This window comes from Python bivittatus, unplaced genomic scaffold (assembly GCF_059951505.1).
Source record: "Python bivittatus isolate LINGU-HERP-01145 unplaced genomic scaffold, Pbiv_v1 ctg000020_np1212, whole genome shotgun sequence".
Classification (NCBI taxonomy): Eukaryota; Metazoa; Chordata; class Lepidosauria; order Squamata; family Pythonidae; genus Python; species Python bivittatus.
The window spans coordinates 61,563,786-61,584,685 of record NW_028277030.1 but is presented as its reverse complement, the minus strand read 5'-3'; the positions used below and the strand labels follow the sequence as shown (position 1 = coordinate 61,584,685).

Sequence of the window (20,900 nt, the reverse complement as noted above, 5' to 3'; positions counted from 1 at the left end):
TATCAATGCTTGAATAATATATTTTTATAATACTAGCTGTAACTTGCTGGATAGGTAGTCTTCGCTTACTGACTACAGTTGAGACTGGCAACTCCATCACTAAGTGCCATGATCACTAAATGAAAAAAAATCACATGATTGCATCAGACTTATGATGTCACTTCCGCTTAAGTGAATCACCACGAATGTTAAGTGAGACATCACGTGACTGTGACTTGCAATTTCATTTCTGTGTACTCCATTAATTCTGCTTGTTGGAAGCCAGTTGTGAAGCTCACAAATGGTGATCACATGACTGCGGCCATAAATGTGTGCTGGTTGCAAAGGGCCTAAATGGTGATCACATGACCGCGGGACACTGCAATGGCTGTATATGCGAGGATCACAAAGCTGTTTTTTTATTTCAACCTTTGTAACTTTGAACAGTTGATAAACAAGGCAGTTGGTAAGCAAGGACTACCTGTAATTGTGTTATAATAGAAATTCTATATATTATGGTAACTGGTACAAAGTGTTTTAATTAGTTAAAAGTCCTACAATTAACTATGGCATTTAATTAATTTTTTTGCAAAAAAGATAAAAACACAATAACTTATATTTATATATTTTTTATAAAATGTGTAATCTAATATTTGAGTATTTTAGTATTCAGTTTTAAGGCACTATGATATCTTCATTAGTATCACCATCCAGTTATAATCAATGTTAGTCAGATAATTATAAGTTCATCTGAGCATCCCAGACATCTAGAATAATGTACAGCAGTTACAATGTAGGCACAAAAATATGTCAAGGATCATTATTATTGGGGGGGGGGGGAAAGTAACTTTGCATAATGCATTTATCTGACATAATTTAGTTCCTTATTTTCATCAAAGTTCACTTTGACTGATAAAAATATGGGTGGATTTCCTTGGGTGAGAAATATACCATTTACATATAAGTACCTGTAAAATGTCTATTTTATCAATGCAGTGATTCTGTTTAATTTTAAAAGAAATATGGTAGAAATTCAACCAAAATTTAAAAAAGATACTTAATTCCCCACCTCTATTATATCACTTTATTTCATTCCCCCCCCCTTTTTTTTTTTTTGCACTAGAGGTATAAGTTAATTCTGCTTCATCTCAACCACCCTACTTTCTGCTAAAATTAGTAGAATGTTCTTCCTAGGAAAATGCATTGATGACTGAGATTCAGGAAAGACATTTAATGAATAATTTAAAGACAAGCAGAATTTCTCATTAGCAATATTAAATTCCTAATATTAGGGACACATTCAGAGGATTTGCAGAGTTCTGCAGGAGAGAAAAAGTTCTACCCAAATGTCACTTTCATTCTCATTGAATCAAGGGTGCATTCTTGGTTAACTAATTAAACAATATAATACTAGTTATACTATTAGACAGTTCTTAATCTGAAAGGCTGTACTAGAGAAAGAAAAAAGTTGTGGACAATAACCTTTTGCATACAACTGAACATTACTTGATCATGAAACACTTAAAATTTTTAAACACTGCATTGATACATAATTTGATTTTTTTTTTTTACTATTTTCTATTTGCCTTTTAGTTTCTTTCGTCAAATTGAAGTAATGAATTTGATGGTAGATAAAAGGCGATGCTTTATTTATGTATTATAAGTCTATATCACTTCCTTCAACAAATTTGGTGCACTGTATACAGCTGTTCTCTTCTTAATTTTTCATTCATTTATTTATATTGCTGTAATGTACAAAAAGGAAAGAAAAGCAAAAGCAAAGCTACAATAAAATATAAAGGCAAAAAAAAATAATGAGAAAGAGAAAACCATCCAAGCAAGAGTAATAACAAAATGACAACAAAAACAAAGATTTTACAATTAGTATGTAAAACAACTCCATTTTTAAACAGTAAATTAAACCTTGCCCATACAGAATCTTATTGATCAGTCTTTCCATTTAACTGATAAAGGACTAATTCAAAGGCTGAGAGGAAAGACATTTCATCAATCCAGGATTTGTAATTCTGAGTGGTAATTTCTTTCCAACCATGCAACATTATGTTTTTAGCTAAACTCCAAGCTCAATAAGTTCTTCATAATCAATAAATTTGAAGTATGTAGTTCAATATAATATTAACATCTTTAAACCTTATTTCTCTTCCCCAAATTCTACAAGCAAAATGTGAATGATAGATCAAAATAGAACAATAACCTCCCCCCAAAATCATATGTGTCAAAGTCTGCTCAAATATATTACATCTCCAGTATTAAAAGATAGATACATATCCCTTCTTAATAATCTACGGAAGGATCAAATGAGTACACAAAAAAGAATCCTTTGGTGAATTAATCTCAAGATCATAAAAAACATACTTAATAATCTTCAACTTGAAGCCAAGTTCCAATTCAACAGATATTGTATACAGAGATTACAAAGCTCTGACATTCCTTTTTTTTTTTTTTTCCTTTTCCCTGGCTCATAGATCCTTTAAGTCTTAAAATATCTTTGGGCGGGGGGGGGGGGGGAGGGAGAGAGAGAGAGAGAGATACCAATGTCACCTTTAATTTTTCATGGAATATTGAAGGTCAGATATGCCAACCTGAGAGGGGTAATCAAAACCTGAGTGGCCTCTTGTAAGAAACTTATATCTGCTTGATGAGAAGAATTTCTTTCTTTCTTTTTTTGGATTGGTCAAATATATATTTGTGGAAAATTGAATTTGGCTAAGGGAGGAAATTTTTGATGAATAATCTAATTTGGTTATGGAGCACGAATATCTGATATTGAAAGATTTTTCAATATTATTGATTATACTTTTCCACATTCAGATAAGTTATGTAAATTTCTATGGTCTTACTAATGACAATCCAGACATTTTACATGGTTTGCTCATCTTTTCATTCTAAAGGTGGATCATATAATTATGTCTGGTAATTTTAATCAAATTTTGGATCTTTTAGTAGATTGTAGTACTATTTCAAGTAAATTTCGATCATACACATAGAAAATGCTTCAATCCTACTTATTGGAATTTAATTTAGTAGACATATGGTGATCTTAATCACAGTGAGAGTGTACTTTTAAAAAACTATTTGAACTATTCTTATCTTGATTTAAAAATAATAACTTGATTTTAGTTAATCAAGTTGATTAATGTAATGTAGGTCATATTCTTATATCTGAATACATGCTGTTACAGTATTGAATGAGGTACAAAGCATTCAATTTTTTGAGAGGATATGTAAATATATTACTATAAAAAGATTTACAATTTTTTTAATAGTATTTTATTGAAATTTTAAGATTACAAAGTTAAAAGTTAGAAATGAAAAAGAAAATTGAAAATACAAATTATAAAGAAAAGGAAAAGAAAAGGTGAGATAAAGTAAGAAAAAAAGAAAAAAGACATGAAAAATAGACAACTTCCAATCTACCTCTGGTCTTAGGAATAATAAGAGTGTCATAAGTGCTAGTTTTTAATGCATTAAGTAGGAATAATTCTTTGTCAAAACATATCCCATTACATTTATAATCTAATCTTCAAATCCCCATGTAAGCTTTGCCCCGCCTGCATTTTGCAAATAGTCCATCAATGGTTTCCATTCTTTAAGGTAATAATTATTTGAATTTTCTTTTAATAAGTCAGTTTATCATTTTCTGCCATTTCCATCAGTTTTAACAACCATTCTTGTATTGTTGGTAGTGTCTGGGTTTTCCAAAAGATTTACAATTTGTTAATCAGTTAAACAAGATTTTTCAGGTAGTTTTTATATTAATACCCAGCAGATGTATTGACAGGGATATATTTCAGGCTTATATTGGAATTGAATAATCACATATGTTTCATGGAAGAAGAAAAAAGTATTTTCCACAGAAAAATTTAGGGGGAAAAAGTTAAGGAACATTTAAATGCTTATGTGACAAATTCTACTTCAAGGCTTTATATACAGTATGGGTTTTCTCAGTCACCTGTTCTCTTCCTAACTTCAGAACTTGGAGTTCCCTGAATCTAATCTTCATCTTATCACCCGAAGCAACCTTTAATGTTGAATTTTTATCCTTTTCTAACTAAACTTCACTTTTTACTACAAGGGTTTAAAAAAAAAATTCAGCCATTTTCATATAGCTATTTCATTTCTGTTCACTCACTTCTTTTTCAATGAAGAAGTTTGAAAGCATGGCTTCTTAAACAGAGAAAGCTTTTTCTATATTTAGATGAGCCAGAAAGAGATAATTTATATAAATCAATAAAATTATGAGATACTCAGTTTTCATGTACTTCAGGAGTGCTAAATGTGACCACTTACAGCATATTTCATTGAAAGGATAGAGAAAAAAAAAGGAGTTGAAGCTACTTTCCTCTGTCTTCATTTCAGTGCAAGTTTAAATTTCTTTGATGTATCCATTGAAGATGAATGCTTTTCACTGTCAAAGCTTCTTCTGGTTGGAAGAGAAGCTACTGATACAGTTGATAACAGCAGGGAAAAACAAAGATAGCCAATTTATGAGAAAACATGAAGGGAGTGAAAAGATGGTATTATAATTACTTTGCAATCTGGCTTCATATTAAACTGATTCAGAGTGGTGGCACTATTCTTACTAAAAACAAATGGTGCATAGGAGAATCTGAAAAATCAACATGTAGTTTGGAGGACAAATAATATTCTCCTTACATATATAATACTGAATTCCATAGTAGGCAGAGCAAGCAAGCTGAAACTGCCTGATGACCCTGGAAGGGAAGGAGACAGATAACAAAAACTAGGTTCTTGTTTTTTGCGGTGTGAAGGAGTCAGTGTAGGGGACAATGAAGAACATTGTTTATGTTAGAAGGTGCTAGTATCAGTAGAAAGGGCAGGCTTTAGAAGAGCAGAATGTAGAGGCACAGGGTCAGCCCATAAAAAAGTCACCCCACGTTGTTATCAGATCCTACATTCCTGCAAAAAAGATTGTGTCATAATTTACACTGTTGTAAGTCCTATATCATTTCAGAAAGTATATAACCTGTAACCTGGTGGGCTTTGGGGCTCTTCTGCATTCCATTGGTGAGAAACCCAGTGATCACTGGAGTTGTACATGCCAATACAATATATTTTGTTTCATCTCTCTCCAAACATTTTGGTTCCTTATTTAAGTGGGCATTTGTCCCACAACAACTAGGGATACTAAAGTTCTAGCTACCAACTGGCTCAGAAAATATTTTTCCTAATGATCAGACGAAACAGATGGCAAGGGGGTTTACTTTGTGGGGTATATTCTATGCTTCATCTCTGTACATAGTTGAATTGCCAATACAATATGCAATATAGAAAAAGAGATCTGCAGGTTAAAACAAGGTCAAGTACAAATGACATAGAGGACTGGAGAAAGAAGATAAACAAGTCAAAGCTGTGATCATCAGATGGAATTTTGCAACTGCAGTGCAGAATTGCAAAAGAAAAGAAGATTGAAAATAAAGAGTTGTGGCAAGACAGTGAGAAGCCGTGTGAGTGGCAAGATAAAGCAGTGAAACAGATGTGCAACAGGTATAATGCAAAGGGTGCTAAAAGCAGTCTGCATTATTCTCCTGATACTGAAGGTATGGATAACTTACTTGGGAGTATAAATAGATACAAGACTTGGATTGCTGGTGGTGAATTTATCTCCTTTACAGATTACTTAGAAAGCATCCATCATAAAGACAAAACTAGATATCACATTAATTGCATGAATTCAGGTAATTTATACATTTAGTTATGTGTAGATACAGATAGTCCTTGTATAGTGACCACAGTTGGGACTGGCAACTTGGTTGTTAAGCAAAGCGGTCACTAACTGAAACCATGACTGTGCTTATGATCTTACTTCGGCTTTATTTTGCTTTACAAGCCTGCAAAGGTCGTAAATACGAGGATTGGTCAGAAAGTTACTTTTTCATCACTGTCATAACTGCAAATGGTCACTAAATGAGGCCATCACTAAACAAGGACTACCTGTATATTGTTTAACTTTCTGACATAGTCCTCACAGCACTAAAGACTATCTGAAGACACTTATTTGTATTTTTTACAGTGAGAAATGGAATCATACAATGATAAAATGATTGTGAAGGAATAATACTTTGTTAGTTTGCTATTATTTTATGATAAGATAACAAACTCAGTTCAGGACTGTACTTAAAACAAATTCCTGAGCTCAGAATTCTTTAATTTCAAATATTTTGCATAAGGCTATAATTGATGGAATTTGGGATAATCCTTCTTCCTTTTTATATATTTTCACTTACAAGACAGATGTGCCCTCATATGGGTGTCTTAATTAGGCACTTAAGTTCAAAAGCATCAATACATTTCCTATCCTGCTTCTTCAAAGTTCAACTTTTGCTTCCATAGAGTATCGCAAGGAATACCATGGCTTACATGATTCTGATCTTTATAGGTATAGAGACATCACAGCATTTGAGTACCTTTTCCAACGCCTTCATGACTGCTCTGCCAAGTGCTAGTCTATGGTGTATTTCTTGACTGCTTGGTCCTTTACTGTTGATGGTTGATCCTAAAAGGCAGAAGCTATCCACCACTTTGATATCTTCATTGCCAATTTTAAGACTGGTTGTTCTACTTGTTGTGATTAGTTTGGTCTTCTTTATATTTAATTTTAGTCCCATTTTTTTTCATTTTGCTCCTTTCTAACTAGAGCTTGCAGATCCTTTGCATTTTCAGCTATCAGGGTAGTGTCATCAACAGATCGCAGGTTATTGATGTTTCTTCCTCCAGTTTTTAAAGATATAACCTTATCACATTCCTTAGCCACCATGGAGCTAGTCCGTTTCATCATGTTCTGTAGGTACTGTGGCTTCTTGGCCTGTATATAAGTTTCTCAAGTTTACCCCATCACAGAGCAGCCAGTATCTAAGTTTCTATAAGAAGGTTTCCATATGGTGTTCTTAAGAAAAAGGACACTTTTTGTTTAATCATCTTATCTTGTTTGCTAAGTGATGATGTAAGTGAAAAACCTATTGAGGGTGAAACCTGATTAAATATTCCAGGCTTGGGATGCTCAGGCAAAGAAGTATTATGGAACTTATACAAATTGCATGAGTAATATTAATGAGCAAACTGTTATCTTATATTCAATAATATTTAATGTTTTGTTAATATAATATATCCATTCGGGTGTAAAGTTTGCTAGCTGAAGTTTGAATAGCTACATGACATAAGGTATGCACTGGTAGTTCCAGAATAATGTGTATTATTCTGAAATTGACTCTGTCAGAAATATTAATACCTTCCACTAATACATTATGAAAGCTGTTAATATAACTGGAAAGGATTTTTAACTACATCTCTTTGAATTCTGTATAATGCATTAAACTATGGAACATCTCTAGACAATTAGGGAAACAAAAATTTTCCATGTTTATATTACACCAAGGAAACAAAATAATGATCCTTTGAATGGCTGTGAACACAGAGATGAATATTAAAAATAAATACAGATCTTTGTAAGAACTTGTTACAGAGAAAAAAAAATAACTGGACCAAGTAAGAAATAGCAGCATTGGGGCAACATTTTATTTTCTAAAAATGTTTCTGGGCTTTGTGTCCCAGATATTGCAGGAAATAGAGGTTGTGCTGAAGACTGGTGATTTGCTTCACAACATTCATTCATTCATTTGATTTATGTCCCACCTTCATTTTGTATAACTCAAAATTGTATACCTCAATTAATTCTTTTTTTTTTAAATTAAAACAATCTAAACAAATAATTAATGCAGGGGGCTTGATAGACATCAAGGATGCCATGTTTGGGACCCGGGGTTTGAGGCTGAGAACATAAATGTCTGTGACATTCTTTGAAGGTGAGATCATTCAACTCATAGAAAGGTTTCTGTTGTCTTCTGCATATGTACTCCAAATTCACAATCTGCTCATTGTCTGAAAAGAAGGAGTCCTGGAATCCTCAAATATCTGTCACTTGTGTTATGATTTGGTAAAAAATGAAATAGCAGTCATTTCTCTTAGGGATATGCAAAACTGCATGATCTGCTCTTGGATGTTCCAGTGTTCCAGAGGAAAACAAGACATTCCAGGGAACAGTGAAATCTTCAGGAACAGAGCACACAATTTTGCATACAACTACCAGAAAACTCAGTGATAAAAAATGAGTTACTTAGCCATGCATTCAGAGAGCTAGTGTGGTATAATGGTTAAAGGTGCTGGACTAGGAGAGGCAATCCCCGGGGCTGGTCCTCCCTTATGCACAGCTGGGTGACTTTGGGCCAGTTATTCCCTCTCAGTCCTGAACAACATCAGCTCTGTGACAAGCTGGCTGAAAAACAAACCCCTGGTCATATCATCTGTTGATAGCTGCATTATGTGAACTGCAGTGAGTGCAAGGCAAAACAAGGAGACTCTGCAAGCAAACAGGGCAAATGCTAGGAACAATAACAATCTGTCTATCTATCTATCTATCTATCTATCTATCTATCTATCTATCTATCTATCTATCTATCTATCTATCTATCCACTGTAACCATTAATGCTCATTTAAGTCATATGTATATGAACGCCCCTTGTAGATGAAATTTTGGCAATGTAACTCATTGCAAGAAAACATAACGAATATAGCTATTTCTTTTTGATTCTTAAGTAAAATGTCCTTTCTCAGAAGCAAGGAAATCAAGGTTTTGAAAAGGAATTTCATACAATTTGAAGAGAATGTGTTACTTTTTCAGAGGCAATTATTTTTCTGATGAACATAATTGTCAACTCATTCCTGGAGTCTAGTTTAATGTAGCCTGGACACAAGGGCAGTGCTGCAGGTAAATGATTTTACACTTCTGGGGGATCCTCCTTTCTGATGGTAACATGTGAAACAATCCATAACAAAAAACACTATTCCTACTATGCAGGAAGGATAACACAGAATGGTAAGCCTATGTGTGATTCCTTCCTTCCTTCCTTCCTTCCTTCCTTCCTTCCTTCCTTCCTTCCTTCCTTCCTTCCTTCCTTCCTTCCTTCCTTCCTTCCTTCCATTCTTTTTTAGTATTTTAATGTGTGGTTTTGATGTTGGAATTATAAGTCACCTACAACTGGCTTTAGGCAGCATACAAATTATTGTCCAAATTGTTGTAAATAAATAAATACCCATCAGTAACTCTTCTGTCCTCTCTCTGATATGCAGCCATAAGCCTAACAGTAAAAATTGAGAGAAAAATACTGTATTTATCACACACTTTTTTCCCTAAAATGTGGGGCTGAAATTCTAGCTGCGTGTTATATGCCGATACTCAAGCGGCAGGTCTGGGAGAGTGGAGACTTCATTTGAGCCAGAGCTGTAACCAGGGCAGCTCCGCAGAGCAGGAAGTGAGCGGTGGGCGAGCAAGCAAAAAACAGCGCTCACCTCCTGCTCTGTGGAGGTCAGGTGCCAGCGATGGGGAGCGCCGGTTTTCTTCTTTCAAAGAGGTGCTTTTTCTTTCATATTACATATTTACCTTATAAATGGTATAAATATTAATAAACAAAAAGTTCAGAGCTCCTTTTATTTTGCTTCCAAGTCATTTATTTTAAATTTAAGTTCTTTTACTCAAACTTCCCTCTTAAAATTAAGGTGTGTGTTATATGCCTGGGTGTGTTATACCCCGATAAATACGGTAATTAGGTACGCAGTATTTAGCAACTGCCTTACTTAGTGACTGTTCACAGTTACGATGGTGATGAAAAAGTAACAATCCTCGCATTTACAACCTTCACAGGTCTGTAAAGCAAAAGAAAGCTGAAGTAAGATCATAAGCACGGTTGCAGTTTCACTTAATAGCTGCTTTGCTTAACAACTGAGTTGCCAGTCCCAGTTGTGGTCACTGAACGAGGACTACCTATATTCATTTCTGGAGAAGAGGTGTTCAAAAAGACTTGGGATTAATTTTGAATACCTCAACTTCATCAGACAAAAAAGAACAAAACTATACAGGGTAACAGTGTGATTAACAGAGTGAAGAAAACAAGTTTATGGTTATCATAATTGTGATAACATACTGCTCTTTCTTGCTTTGAATTTGTACTTGATTTTTAATATCTGCTTTATTGTTCTTCATTACAACTTGTGGTTTTTATTATTCCTGCTATTTACAGTAGTTTGTTTACACTGCCTTGTGGTTTCCACTCTGAATTAATAAATGTTTAGGGGTCCTTCCTGAGAGAGGCTCTGGGCCTTAGCATCAAAAGCCTGTTCTGATAATTCTACTATTCAACAAAATCTGTGAGATCTATTTCTTGCTCTCTCATCACAGTTCTTTTCCTCTTTCAATTAGAAGATCTTGTACAAGACCTAAGATGCCTTTCTTTATTCTCACAAATCACAGCACTCCTTTGAGGATCAGCCCCCTTATCATCAGCAATGCACATAAAATTAAATGAAAACCTTTGCTGGGTTTAATTTTTGTAGATTCAGCTGCTGTTAAAGGCAGGGCCAATTAAAATTGTTTCATGCTGCGATACGTGGTCCACATAAGTCTTATTTAACTTCTGTTTAGAATACATAATAATAGTCTTTAAGGTTGCAGTACTTTATACAGGTTTTAGGGAGTCAGTTCCACCGAGCTCATTGTGACACACATGTGAATAAACATAGATTGTGTATCATGTCCTCTTTGCTGCCCTATTCTGCTACTTTTGATCCAACCCAGTAGTTCTGTTTTCAACTGAAAACGTTTATATCTGAGGGTCAAAACACATATTGCAGTTCATAAATAACATGCAATTGCCGTTGCTGTCTGTGGTTACCATGTTTTAGCTGCAGAAATTCAGACAACCACTAGATAGCATCAAAGAACATTGTACCGTTTTGTGGCTATCTAGTGGTCTTCCAGATTTTGGTAGCGCAGGCACAGTAGCCCTACATACCTTCATGTCTTATTTTTTTCAAAAGGAAATGTAGGTGTTCTGATCCTAGTTGACATTGTTACTGCCTTTCAGAATGCCCCTCTTCTATGAAGAAAATGAAGCCTCCCACCGATGTTTCATTTCTCAAAACTCTCCTATCTCCGTCTTCAATCTCGGCAAGAGAGGTATCTCTGCAAGGCAAAAATGAAGCCTCTCAGGAAAGGTTCCACAAAAGATGACCCTCATTTTAGCTGGAACTTCATACATTTTGTGTATGAGAAATAATATGCCCAGTCAGTTGGATGTTTTAGCACTGAATCAGTTTTTCTTTTCTGTGTAAAACACAAAATGTGCATGTTTATCTTAGCTGGTGTCATTGTATATAGAAAATGTAATGCCATTTTGCCTTATATTCTGTGCTTACTCTGTGTGCTTGGATGTAACATCCAAAATGCTTAGCCAAAACCAAACAAGTCACCTAATGCCATGTATAAACCCAGTCCAGGCCTTATAATTTTCTGGGGTGCTGTAAATTCCAGAAATAGCAATGCAGTGTTGTTTACATGATGACTTGTCCCACAGTAAAATAAAACCCAATCAGTTCAGCTATTGTTCGCTCATTCTGTTTCAGGTTACTTTGATGACCCCATTCATCCCTTTAATACATAAACAGGTTAAAAGCTAAATAAGTTTAGAGGTGCTTTTCGTGACAATACTTGATTGTGTAGAGTTAATGTGACTTCAGAATAACAATAGAACATTAAGGCAGAGAATAAGCTTTTCTCTTAAAATTATGAAAATAAATGCAATTTAGGTAGTTTTTTTTTCTTTTAATAAGAAGCATAATTTTCTTGTGCAGTCAATTATGTTTTTAGTAAAAAAGGATTGAATAATTAGAGAATATTTAAAAGCAAAGTTCTCTTTGAGTTGAATTTAATTCTTGATTACTTACATGGATACATTTTTGGGGTGGGGACATGATGTGGAAGTAATTTGTCATTGCCTTCTTCCAGGAAGGTTTTTCTTTTTTTTACTTACTATAGTTCTATATGATCTAAATAAAGAGGAAAGATTTTGACTTTTTTCTACAGAATATGCTTTTGATGCACAGCATTCCAGATTCACTCCCCAGAATCTTCAGGTAGTATTGGAAAAACTTTTCCTTGGATCCCTGCGTATTTGCTGGTGTCTGTGTCAAGGCAAGTGAATCTAATGGTTTAGTGATTAGACTTTTGGTAATGTAGCTTCCTTTGTTCCATTAGTTATTTATTCATTTCTAGGAACATGGATTAGTGCAATATATCAACCCAACCTTTGTGGTTTATTCATTGAACCCGGGGCTTAGTGTGATGGCTGAATCCAGTCATTTTGAATAACTTTAAAAATCTTACTTTTTTGACAATATGTCATAACAATAATACAGTAAAATCTTAATTTATTCAACCTTGATACAATGGATTTTACGTGCCATAGACCGCATTTCTGCAGCAATTTACATCATTTGGATATGATATCATTACATGAATAATGCAGATGAAGTAATGACATCATCATCTACACGATTCCATTTCACAAATGCCCTTCCATGCGATTGGTCCATTCAGTCGAGAAATTGCTTGTATATCTCTTTTCCATGACTGCCTGCCCATTTTAAGGGGGTTGAATTGAGCTATTATCTGTAAGCTATAATCTGACAAAATAAAACATGTATTGGGCAATAATTCTTGATAGGGAAATTTCTCTTGTTTTACATTTTGATAGCTTTCCAAGCCAGCCCAGTTACAGGTTTGGATCACTGGAAGTGATGCAATTATATATGCATCTTATTCAGTATGATTCCATGGTGCTTTTACCATGCAGCTGATTTATGCATTTCCATCAATCTCTCAGTGGGATTGAGATATATCTGGTAAAGCTTTATATGAGGCCAGTGTGCAGCTCTCTTTGGATTAGAGTTAGCTCGCTTCCCCCCCCCCCCCATTAGAGCAATGAGAAGAGGGAATGTATACAGTGAGAAAAGCATTCTTTAAAGAAAGGATGGTTTTAAAACTAACTCCCAATCAATTTAATGATACGTCGTGCAGATTGGTTGCACTCTAGAAACTCAGTTTTCAATTGTCAGCCCTTTGGTAATCCTTCCTCTGAGTGATGCTGTCTTTAAACTGACCACTTGAAATATTCATTACAACTTCATTTGACCTTTGGTTAAAAACTGTATATTCTATGCAACTGTTTATGCTGGCCTCCTGGGTGTTCCTATAATAAAATCTATACTCAGTGAAAATATGCTTTCTCTAGAACATTAGTCTTCTCAACATTTCATTATGTATGATAACAAAAATTATTACTATTCATAGAGCAGAACCAACCCTCCATCCCCTGATGTTGATTATTCTGAATGTATTTTATTATCCCAAACCAGATACATTTATCTTGAGGTAATAAAACAAAGTCAAGGGTGGGATTAAGAAACAGTGCATTTGATGTTTCTTGATTATATCATGCAACTTTTAAAACTGCAACAGGACTCTTTTTTAATCCCAACACTGAGCAGAACAAAAATGGATGAAGATTGCAAAATCAGTTATTTTGTTTTGAGTACTACTTTTTTTCCCCAGGCTTTTATTTTTCCAGTAGAAAAAGTCTGTACTATGTAGGCACTTACATTTAGCTCCCTGAACTATTTTTTGTTAAGTTCAACATGTTTATTGGTTGGGAAAAAAACATATAACATGATGAAAGATTAAGTTGTAAGTAAAACTGCTAAAATATGGTGAAACTGTCCATTGCCAGGAAATCTCCTAAAATAACATTGAAAGTTGACTTCTGCACACCTTTTGCAGTGAAAAATGCAATGTATTCAATGAATTATATCCCAAATTGTTGCCAAACTATACAGGATGCTTTAGGATTTGTTTCTTCACTAAAATCAATTTGTAGGTGTCCAAGTAGAGGAAGCAAAGATTAAGGGGAATAACAATTGCAGCAGATCAATTTCAAGACAGAATAGGATACAAAGGAAATGTACCTCATATTGTCCTAGTATGCAATGGCAATTTCCTTTTACTATCCTTATTCAATATTAATGGAAGTGGATAATGACAGGTATGTCACAATAGGTCAAGTCATTACTCTACAGAAAGTTAAAAAATGGTAACATCTCCATTGAATTGAACGGACTTCTTGTCACTGTATGGCCATATTCATGTTATTTTATTGGCAATGGTATGGAAGTGGTTTGCCAATGCTAGCTTCTGGCAATTTTTTCTTCATCTTCCCAGTCTAATCAAGACTCCTAGGATTTCCAAGTGTTAATGAGGTCCAGTTCTACTTAGCTTTTTGAAATCAGCCATGGTCAATTAGGTGCTGCCCCATTGTCAGCCTTGCGACATAATCCAGAGATGAAGCACACTCAGATAAACCAATTCTATTTTGTTGTAAGGTTATATTAACAGAATCTTGCAAGTCTAAAAGTACATTTCTCCCCCGTCGCCTTTACAGCCCAAGAAACTAGGGAGGGTCCCTTCTGAGATGTTTGCCATGCCCACATTCCTTCTGCAGGCTAAGCTGCCTCTTATCCAACTGTTCTGCTGGCTGTGGCTCTTCCCCCTGTCTCCCAAGATCATTCCCACATACCATGATACCCATCTGTGAATTGCAAAGGATGGTTCAATATCTCATGGGCTGTTGCCTATCAACAACTAGCATCTGGATAGCGTACCAAGCAACTGAATGGATGATGTGATCACAGTCTTCTGTACCATGCTGAGATAAATTGTATTTCCATTTTAATAAATAGATGCAATCAATAAATGATCAAATTATTGCAATTTCTAATTTTGTATATATACATGGAAATCTACAAACTTTTTGTTGACATTTCCAAAATATTGGAAATGTAAGTTGCTATAGATATACAGTACACTTTTCAAAGGTCAGTGGAATTTAGGGGGTAGTGAAAAGTAAGAAGGTTAAAAAAATAAAGACAGGCAATAAAAAGTTCTCTTTTGTGATCAGTATCTCACTTCAAAACTTTGGAAATATCTAGCATTTTGAAAAGAAGCTGCATGGTTGTCCAGGAGTTGAAGGTGAACTCCAGAAGTTGAAGTACTTGAAATCCATGTGAATGGCATTAATACTGGCATTAATACTGGCATAGTACTGCAGCAGTTGTAGTTATATGAACTATGGGAAGCTACCTTAGATGTTTAGCTGATCGAGTTTTAGGGGTTGGTTCCACTTAGTATGAAGGAAAACAATGAAACAAATGATGAAATGACAGCTGTGTATTGACCAATTTTGGGGGGCTGGGACCTGATTTGCAGCTGAGAAAATAGTGTGTGCTTTGATTCTGACTAAGACAATTTTTGTGCTAGTGACTTACAGCATCTTCAAGACATCACCCAGCCATCACTGAAAAGTAAAGTCTCTCTGTATGACTGTTATTTTGACACAAAAAGGGTTGTATGACCCTTGAAGATGCTATAAATTGCTAGTGTGGAAATGATATAAATCTGAAGTTGTTGGTTTTAAGTTGGGGACTAGTCCAAGGCAAGATACATGCTTCCCATTGAGTAGAATGGGGGGAAACCCCTATACTTTTTTAGGCTTTTCTTTTTCATGGAAAAATATGGTGCAACACGGAAAGCAAAGTTACAAGCTACTGGAGGAAGAGGAATAAGCAAAAAAAAAAAAAAAAAATCCACTCTACCAGCAAAAACCCCAGATGAATTAGAAACCCAGAAAGTCCCCTTCCATTTGCAGTTCAGAGTCTAAGTTTATGGTTTGAAATTGCCCAGGGCACAGTGGATGGCCCCAGCCTAGCCAGTGCCAGGCCAATGCCCAACCGATTTCTGGCTGTGTTACCCCACTGCCCCACAGTGGCCAGATACCTCCATATTTCCCTGTCATTCAGACAGAAGTGCAAGAATGATCCGAGAAGTGTGCCAGTTCCATTGCCCAGGGCAAGATGGGGTAGGGGGCTCCTTCTCATGAGCCAAGCAGCAGCAGGCCAGGCATTTCCTTCTTCCCATTTCATTTGCCGCCTGCCATGTCTGGGGAGGTAGAGAGAGGCAGGGAGAACAGGAATTATTTGAGAGTATGAGCAAGCATGCAAGTAAAAGGGACTGAGTTAACCCTTTATATGCAGACTTTAGATTAAGACTCTTGAGTAAGCTTAGTATATGTGGGTTAAGAAGATAGGTTGTCTGAAAGATAGAAAAATGGGTAAAGGACAGAAATAGAGAGTAGGACTAAATGGATATCAGATATTGCTTCAAGAAGTAAGAGGACTCTCATGGTGATGATCATAAATCATAATAGTTTTTTTTTCATTTTTTCTTTGTGTACATGAAGTAGAAGGAATTGTTACAGCAGTTTTGTAGACATATAGAAGAATATGGATCAGAAATACATTTGGTGCTCAGAAAAGGAAAAAGAAGAATAGCACAATGTGAAGCAAAACAGAAAGGAGTTTTAAGTAAAATTTTCAAAGCTCAAACTTCAGAGACGATAAGTAAAAAGAGGAAATAATTTGATGAATCTCCAGTTAGTTCTGAGAAAGGCATTGCATCTCTGGAAGGGCAAAACTCCCTCTCGATATACAAGTAATATTGCTCACACTTTGAACAGTGATACACTGATTTTCAGGAAAGTAAGAATAGCATTTCAGAAATAAAGGCAGTTTCTCTCTCTGACATGAATCTATGTCTTTCTCTAAAATAGAATTTGAATTTTTAAAAATAAAAATACATATGGATTTACATTTTGTATCAAATATATTTCTTCTAGATACATCTTTAATTGTGGATATTTGATTTTAATTACAGAAAAAGAGAGAAAGTGTTAGATTTCTATCCTGCCTTTTCCTTCCAGAGCGCAGGGCAGTCTGCACGGTTCTTCTTTCTCTCCGCTCTCATTTTTCCCCACAATAGTAATCCAATTGGCCAGTAGAGAGGGATTGACTCAAAGTCACCCAGTGAGCTTCTATGTAGGAATCCATTTACCCTGTTAATCTAGAGCAGTAGGTATGGGCAGGGGAGGAGCCCTCCAAACCTGGTATTGCACTGGGTTCTCAAATTTCATACACCAGCCTCTTTCATATTTGTTCCCACATCTAACTGCCAATGAATGATGGTCGTTCCCTCCTTTTGTCTGTCAAGTAGCTCCTTCTACCCTCCATGCCCTCAAGTTGTAACAAGTGACTAGGTATAAAATACTGGGATTTCCTGCACTATATTAATTTGTCACATGTTATTATAACCTTAGCTTTATGGAAGTAGAGGACATTTCTAATATTATTTCAATTTTGCATTGCCCTTTCCAACTCTTTGTCATAGAGCTCAGGAATCCAAATTAAAGCGTATCAGGTAGATAGCAGTCTACCCAGTCCTGTCTTGTGAAGAAAGCCATCTCCTCTGTGGATAATTGGTACCCCAATCAAACTGCTATTACTGTTGTTGTTGTTGGTCGCACAGTCAGCCAGATGTTTAGAGTGGATTTGGCATTTTTATCCACCTATTGAGTCCTTCCCAAGGACCTGGGTTAGGCAGATGTTGTTTGATGGAGTTAAAGGTATCGTCGCAGGATGTAAGCTGTTCCAAGTAAAGCTGCCTTTTGCAATTAACTGATGGTGATTTTGTTAATGCTGATGGTGTTCAAGTGGTGCTCCAGATGTTTTGGGATTGCATCCAAGGTGCCTATTACTATTGGTACTATCTTTGCTTTCTTTTGTCACAGCTGTTCTATTTCTATTTGCAGGTCTTTGTATTTTGTGATTTTCTCCAGTTCTTTCTCTTCTATTCTGCTTTCTCCAGGTATTGCAATGTCCACTATCCAGACTCTTTTGTCTTTCTTATCAACAATTGTTAAGTCTGGGGTGTTATGCGGCAGGTGCATGTCTATTTGAATTGTAAAGTCCCAGAGCACTTTAGCTTCTTCATTTTCTATTACTTTGTCTGTTTTGTGGTCCCACCAGTTCTTGCTTGCAGGCAAATAGTATTTATTGCAGATATTCCAATGCACCATTGTTGCTACTTTGTCATGCCATTGTTTGTAGTCAGTCTGTGTGATCTTCTTGAAGCACCTAACTAGGTGGTCCACTGTTTCTTCAGCTTCTTTGCAGAGGCGACATGAGCTATCTGTTGCTGTCTTCTCAATTCTGGCTTTGTATGCATTTGTTCTTAAGGCTTGGTCTTGTGCAGCCAGAATTATCCCCTCTGTCTCTTTCTTCAACTTTCCTGCTCTTAGCCATTGCCAGGTCTTCTTGTTATTTATTTTGCCTGCTAGTATTACTGGCCATGTAATACTTTGCCTTGCCATGTCTCTTTTCTATTCTTCATTTGGTCTTTCTTGTAGGCCAGTTTGGTCTCTTCAGTATTCAGTAAGCCTTCATGGTGTACTAGCTTCAGTGCCTCTTCTTCACTGTCTTTCAGATATTCTTCTAATGCCCTTTTTTCTTCTTCAACTGTCTGGTGTACTTGTAACATTCCAAGCCTACTTATGCTCCTTGGTAAGTACAGTCTGTCGATGTCACTGTGTGGATGAAGGGCATGATTCATTTTCATTATTTTTCTGTCTTCCTATCTAGGGCTTCTAGTTCTGCTTCAGTCCTGTCCACTATTCTAGCTGTGTATCTAATGACTGGAATTGCCCAAGTATTAATTGCCTTGATGGTATTTCCTCCACTGAGTTTGGACTTCTTGAAGATCTTATTCACTCTCTTGATGTATTCACTAGTAACCTTCTTCTTTACTTCAATAAGCTTGATGTTGTCAGCTTGAAGGATGCCCAGTGTACCCATTTGTAGTGATCTTCTTCATCCAGACTCTTGATGTTATTTGCATAGGACATCTTGATTCCTTTAGTTTTCACTGTTTTTCCCCTGTTGATGGTAAGGGTAGCACATTTTGTCTAGTCCAAATTCCATTGCAATTTCTTGGTTGTATATTCAGATCATGTTGAGCAACGATTCTATTTCAGATGGTGTTTTTCCATACAGCTTCAGGTCCTCCATGTAAAGGAGGTGGGATAGTCTGGCAGTTGGTTTTGATGTTTGATAGCCATGACCTGACTTGTTCAGTACTGTTGACAGAAGAATCAATGCAACGGCAAACAGTAGTGGTGATAGTGAGTTTCCTTGAAAGATTCCTCTCTTGATATAAACCTCTCCCAGTCTATCACCATTGACCAGCAACTGTTTCTTCTGTTGTGCCACTGATCTTTGCACAAAGCTTCTGATGTTTCTACTGCTTCCTATTATTTCTAGGCACTTGATTTTCCAAACATGTGGCAGGGAGTCAAATGCCTTCTTGTAATCAATCCAAGCTGCATTCACGTTGGTCTTCCTTCTCTTACAGTTTTCCAAAATCATCTTGTCAATTAGGGGCTGATCTTTTGTCCCCCTGCTATTTGGACAGTTTCCTTTCTGCTCAGGTGGAAAGAGCTTGTTTTCAACTAGATGCTGTTGGGCATCATCATCATCATCATCATCATCATCATCATCATCATCATCATCCCAGTCTAAGCATCTGGCTGACTATGCAACCAACCATAATAATAATAATAACAACAACAAGAATGCAGCTTGGATAAAGGAGGTAGATAAGAATAAAAAAGAAGCTGAAATGAAATAACTTGTAATAACAGCAGAAATGGAGAAAAGGGCAAAGAAGATCAAGAACTGGTAAAGATGAATTGCATGGTTTTTAGTTGAAACATCTGACTGTTCTGCACCCACATTGCCAAGCAGTTTTACATCATACTGCAAGGAGCTGAAATTGAAGATTGGTTAACAACTGGCAAAACCTACCTGATAATTAAATTTCTGGTCTTTCCTTCCCTAGCAGGCAAGTTTGGAATGCTGGCCACAGATGGGGAAGTTGAGGTAGTCCTTCTCCTTACTGTAGTACATTCCTTGTCTTCCCAGCTGGCATCTGCTTTTGAGGGAACAGTTTGGCTCTCAGTCTGGGGAAGTGAGCTGTTTCAAAGCCAGGCCTCTCTGAAGGGTCCTGGGGAGTTTTACAGACCTGAATAGAGGAGTCTTCTGCATTTCCCTTTCTATTTGTCATCTCCTGTGCTCCTGTGGTTGCTTGCTTGCTTGCTCCTCTCCCCTCCCTCCCTCCCTCCTTCCTTTTAGGGAGGTTTTAGGATAGCTGATTAGGACAGTAGTAGATCTGTCTGGTTCTGCTAACTGTGACTCCTTGGCTCTGCATACTATAAGCTGCCTTTGGACTTAGTAGCTCAGTGGGTAGCTAACAGCATGTTTTGCTTGCTGCAACTTTATATTCCTATGGATGGAGCACCCAGTTGCCTATGCTGTTCAGGGGCAATTTATATAGCTTCCTTTTGTAATAAAGACAATCCAGTAGAATAATATTTTGGGGGAAAAAACTGACTCCAGGGAAAAAGTAATAAAGGCAAACTAAAAAAAACACTGATTTTGAATTCCATCTTCATTGATGACCTTGTTTAAATAAAACAACTTCTGTAATTGTTGATAGGAAATATCATATACATGCATACCCACTTTCATTTATCCTGATAGTGTTGCATGTGAGATTGCTGGTGCACTTTTGAAGCATTGGCAACTGGCAGTGACCTTGAGGACAAATGAAATGCTTTATTGGCTACAGAAACTGTTGAACAGAAGTGCAGTCAACTTTGAGATAGACGTCTTAAATTAGAAGCTGTTGGTGAAGCTCCAGACAGGATTGGAAATGAGAGCAGAACTTCTTCAAACAGTTTATGTAACGAACAAGAGCATATATTTCCCAGAAAGAGTATAATCTAGTAAACTGAACTTTAAATGGAACATTAGTCTATGTAAAAGTCTGAACACAACTGGTGTCAAAAATCACAGCTTGTGGAAAAATTCAGATAAATATAAACTGATGACCTTTTAATGTAATATGACATGAAATACACCCATGGTTCCAAGTAATTAATTTTCTACTGTGACACATTTTCTCCTCAAGCATCTTTTTCACAAAATATGCATTCAAAACCATTAGATATTTTTAATGACTTTTCCTGATTATACTGTATCAAACAGATCA

The 20,900-nt window shown here is 36.1% G+C and overlaps 1 protein-coding gene and 1 long non-coding RNA gene across 4 annotated transcripts in view; one reads left to right on the top strand and one right to left on the bottom strand.

Annotated features, from left to right (window-relative positions):
• HS3ST5 (heparan sulfate-glucosamine 3-sulfotransferase 5) overlaps window positions 1–20,900 on the top strand; it is a 193,271-nt gene that overhangs the window by 11,829 nt on the left and 160,542 nt on the right. The gene's annotated exons all lie outside the window — the stretch shown is intronic.
• LOC148217067 (uncharacterized) lies at window positions 3,170–19,936 on the bottom strand. Of its 2 annotated transcripts, XR_015795945.1 has the most exons (4): window positions 19,872–19,936; window positions 19,655–19,778; window positions 10,867–11,036; window positions 3,170–9,721 (listed from the first exon to the last, which is right to left on the bottom strand). It is a non-coding gene; the product is annotated as an uncharacterized LOC148217067 (long non-coding RNA). The 2 variants fall into 2 exon arrangements; XR_015795942.1 differs by having other exon boundaries at window positions 19,655–19,920.